Genomic DNA, 5,347 nt, shown 5'->3' with positions numbered 1-5,347 from the left:
CTTGGATGTTGTGACTACATGGTAGAAAGCATAGCTTTACCATTGAAGTACCGCGAGATTTTTGACGTTTTCGGGTACGTTCGTAAACTAACTCTGGTTTTCTACTCTGATTTCAGAGCACTCTTGTCAGAGTGTTCCAAAGCACCGAATAAAGGATGAATTTACCAACGCGCAACACTCGCTGAATAAGAATGGTGTCATTAAACATCAGTAAAGAAGCGTAATTAAATTGTTGCCAGCAGCACAGTGACAGTCACGAAACGTTCTAGATAACATGAAAACAGCCTGGCGAACTCTGCTAGGGCGAGTAAAATGGTCAGAGTGAGGTGTTCTCTCAGTCATGTCTTAACTTGGTTGCTCGGCTGCCATTGTAAGTTCAGAACACTGCTCCCAGAACGCGTTTCGCTTTGGAATGCATGAATGACCCAGAGCGCACTCTGACACACTAGGCAATTATGAATTCACCCGTAGACTGGTTTTGGATTTTCCCCTGACCAATATGGCTGCGATTTAGCCTCATTCTGGAATTTTGAAGAGGATTATAACATAGCCCACCCCCTCCCGTCTAGTAATTTAATATGATATCTAGGGTTTCCCCATTCATCTGTGATGACAGCTAGCTAATATCCTAATCATATGGACGTCACAGTGGCATGTCAATTGGCTAAGGCCACTGCTATCCGGGAGCACGAGAAGCCAATTTGGTGAGAATGACTGATGCACCAGTGTGGTATAGAGGTGCTCCCTTATGTACAGCTGAATTCACGGGTTCACTGGTGGTGGCCAATTTTTCCCTCCAATGATTTTATTTTGACAGTTTTTCCCCTCCCATGATTTTTTTTCGATGAGAATGCAAGTTGGTTCTAATAACTAATTCACCGGTGCTGTATCGAGGTGTTTGCTGATAAAGTAAAGTGCTTCATTCTGGGCAGCTGTAGTCACGGTGTCGCCGGTGGTAAATGTGGCCATTTTTTAATATTTTTTTTTTTATCTCCCATGGTTTTATTTCAAGAATAGTAGTAGCCTACACAAAAAATAACTCATCTAGATGTCACCTTGATACAAGAATGAACGGCAACACCGGTCAAGGGACAGTTTCTTCGCTCCTACTTGTCAAGCACTGTGGTCCCGCAACGGTGTGAGAAGTAGCTGGGCTAGTGTAGCCAATTGTAGGGTTCCAATCACAGTAACTACACGCTGCACGCATACAAACAACAGTACGCCCATCATCAGTACTTTAATCGAAAAAAAAACAGTCGATTTAATTGACTGAAAAGGTACATATTTTGTGTTAAACTAAAAGTGAAATGCAAGTCAAAACTCATCATGTAGCTTCAAATAGTTTAGTCCAACTCTCGCGGTAGTTAAACTATAAATATCGTCTATAGCTGTACCATACAAGTCAGTCAGTCACAACCAATGATTTATATATACTGAACAAAAATATAAACGCAGCAATTTCAACGATTTTTCTGAGTTACATTTAAGGAAATCAGTCAATTGAAATAAATAAATTAGGCCCTACTCTATGGATTTCACATGACTGGGCAGGGGCACAGCCATGGGAGGGCATAAACTTGGGCGCCAGGCCCACCCACTGGGGAGCCAGGCCCAAGTAAGTTTTTCCCCACAAAAGGGCTTTGTTACAGACAGAAATACTCCTCATTTTCATCAGCTGTCTGGGTGGTTGGTCTCAGACGATCCCGCAGGTGAAGATGCCGGTTGTGGAGGTCATGGGCTGGCGTGGTTACATGTGGTCTGCGGTTGTGAGACCAGTTGGACGCACTGCCAAATTCTCTAAAACAATGTTGGAGGCGGCTTATGGTAGAGGAATTATCATTCAATTATCTAGCAACAGCTCTGGTGGACATTCTTGCTGTCAGCATGTCAATTACACTCTCCCTCAAAACTTGAGACATCTGTGGCGTTGTCTTGTGTGACAAAACTGCACATTTGAGTGGCCTTTTGTCTCCAGCACAAGGTGCACCTGTGTAATTATCATGCCATTTATATAGCTTCTTGATATGCTACAACCGTCAGATGGATGGATTATCTTGGCAAAGTAGAAATGCTCACTAACAGGGATGTAAACAATTTTGTGCCCAAAATTTGAGAGAATGAAGCTTTTTGTATTTCAGCTCATTAAACATGTGAACAACACTGTACATGTTGCATTTATATTTTTGTTCAGTATAGTTTTGACTTCCATGTTTTAATGTCACATTCACAAGTACAGTGAAATGCCTTTCTTGCAAGCTCTAACCCCAACAATGCAGTAATCAATAACAATGTAATACTAAAAATAAGGTAGAACAAGAACAGACAAGATAAGAACACAGTAAAGTAAGTAAGCACACTATATACAGTGTCAGTTCCAGTACCATATTTACAATGTGCAGGGATACTGGATCGATAGAGGTAGATATGTATAGGGCTAAAGTGACTAGGCATCTGATAAACATAGTAGCAGCGTATATGATGATTGTATGTGAGTGGGTGAATGTAGAGTCAGTATAAATGTATGTGCATATTATGTGTGTGTGAGCAAATGATGGAGTGAGTGTTTGTTTGTGTGTTGGAGTATTAGTGTGCGTAGTGTGTGGGGTCCTGTGAGTGTGCATAGAAACAGTGCAAAAATAAGAATAAAATACTTGAGTCCTTAGCGATTTTTCAGGCCTTTCTTTCACATCGCCTGATATAGAGGTCCTGGATGGCAGGGAGCTCGGCCCAAGTGATGTACTGCAGTGGAGGCTGCTGAGGGGAGGACGGCTCTTAATAATGTCTGGAATTGAGTCATTGGAAGGGTATCAACCGCATGGAAACCATGTCTTTGATGTGTTTGATACCATTCCATTGACTCCATTCCAGCCATTATTATGAGCCGTCCTCCCCTCAGCAGCCTCCACTGATGTACTGGGCTGTCCGCACCACCCTCTGTAGCGCCATGCGATCAAAGGTGGTGCTATTGCCATACGAAGCAGTGATGCAGCCAGTCAAGATGCTCTCAATGCTACAAAGGTATAATGTTTCAAGGATTTTAAGGCCCATGCCAAACATTTAGGCTCCTGGGGGCGAAGAGGCAATGCCTTGTGTCTGGACCATTTTAAGTTCTTAGTGATTTGGACACAGGGGAACTCTCGACCTGCTCCACCCTGTAGTCCACGGTTAGGTCCTTGGTCTTACACTAGATGATTCATAGGGGGTGCTGTGTTGAAGCTTCCATCTTGGCACTCCATCACCATTGTAAAAAAAAGAAGAAGAAAGTTATAGAAATGCATATATTAATGTCCACATTAGTTTTTGCCACATGTATTATATTACAGACACCTTAATGCATACTTTTACATTATATGTGAGCTAAGCATAAACATTTTATACTTCTTGCGCTTCATAGAGCAGTGCAGCTGTTCAGCACAGCTGTTGTGAAGGAAGTTGTCAAGGAAGTGAGTTTGTGTTTATACAGGACCTGCTGCCTCCACCTACCATCAATCAATCATGTCAATGGGCTATATGGAGTCCTCCACATTGTTACAAAATTTGTGAGGTGCATGGCGATGCGGCAACAAGCTCAATTTGGCCTCTGCATACCTCTAGAGGCTCAGAAATTGCGTCACACCCTCCTCCATACAGAGCCTCCGACAACATTTTTTGGATCAAGGATAAATTTGCTTTAGCACAGTGTGTTCTCTGAAAAAACGAGCTCAGACCACTGAGGTATTACGAACAGCTCAGACTGGGAAAAATTGTGATGTCGGAGAAGTCAGAGCTCTGATTCAGCGTTCAGGTACTACTCGGAACTAGGAAACTCTGAATTTTCTGATTAGCTAACTGGTTGAATGGGGCACATGCAATGGTGTCGTGGATGGTATACTCCGTATACCCACTTATTTTTCAGTGGGCATTGCGTATACTCACTTCTTAATCCCCACTGATAGGTATCAAAGTAGTGTAGTGGAGGTATAAGCCATGTCAATTAATAGGGCTGATCGGAATGTTTAGCTTTACATTTTGATAAACTATTTACATTTTAGGCACAGCATGGTACACGGTAGTAGGCCTACAGTGAATGTTTCAAAATACAATTAGCGGGAAAACACTATTCTAAAATGGGCACCGCACATGCAAGCGGTTTCATAGACAGAGATCATCATTGACGACCTGAAATGGTCCACCCACACAGACAGTGTGGTGAAGAAGGTGCAAGAGCGCCTCTTCAACCTCAGGAGGCTGAAGAAATTTGGCTTGGACGCTATAAAACCCTAAAACATTTACAGATGCACAATTGAGAGCATTCTGTCTGGCTCTATCACCGCCTGGTACGGCATCTGCACCCCCTGCAAGGGTGGTGTGGTCTGCCCAATGTATCACCGGGTCAGAAAACTACCCACTTGTCCAGGCACCACTGCACCACTGGGCACATGTGTAACTATAATTATTTAGCAAGTGGAACATTTCAGTTTCCTTGTTTCAACTAGCATGTGAATGCGGCATGTTGCCCAAGTTTTAGCCTAATTCCGAGTTGGATGACTGTTCAAAACAATTTTTCCCAGTCCGAGCAGAGCTCCTTTGTTTCAGAGTTCCCAGTTGTCTTAAACGCACTGAAGTCGTAGGTCAGAGATTTCCTTGTTCCAAGTTGTCTTGAGCGTACCATTTGTTTGAGGGAGTTCACTCACTGATCTAAGGTCATTATTAGATGACACTCTTTTCACATAATTTCGCCTGGTGGGCAGTGCTATACTTCACCGTGGGCTTAGATTTCAGTGTGCAAACGGGGGCACAATGTCGAGAACAAGCCGAGCACTTGCTCAAGGCCGGATTGTGGAATCTATTCAACATACCACTAAGCCATATGTAGCCTGGCGAAAGTAAACCCAGCACAGGACACAAACTAATTTGGGGTTGTTTATTCTGTCAAAGCTTACATTTAAAATAGGATAATGTAGAAGGGAAATCACCGCAAGGTGAAGTCCCCATAAAGTAAAGTCTAAATCACAATCAAGTGAAATAAATATGTTAGTAAAGTGCATAATAACAATCTAAGTACAATAAGTACAAAGTGAAATACATAAATGGTAGTGGCTCTGCTCTCTATAGAAAAACACAATAAAATACAGAGACCACAATGTTCCCAGTTAGAATGGACTTTCTAACATTTCTGGGTACAAGATGTCCATAAACAAAATGACATTGTGCATGAAAAACAAAAATTAATGTTGTCATAAAACAATCGGAATACTTACAAACACACTGCCACATGATACCCTAACCCCACATGGAACAGTAGATCCTCATCTGACCCATACTGCACTGGGAGAAATGTCATATCAACAGATAAGTTACAATTCAA

Source organism: Oncorhynchus gorbuscha, linkage group LG08, assembly GCF_021184085.1.
Source record: "Oncorhynchus gorbuscha isolate QuinsamMale2020 ecotype Even-year linkage group LG08, OgorEven_v1.0, whole genome shotgun sequence".
Classification (NCBI taxonomy): Eukaryota; Metazoa; Chordata; class Actinopteri; order Salmoniformes; family Salmonidae; genus Oncorhynchus; species Oncorhynchus gorbuscha.
Note: the sequence above shows the minus strand (reverse complement) of the source record.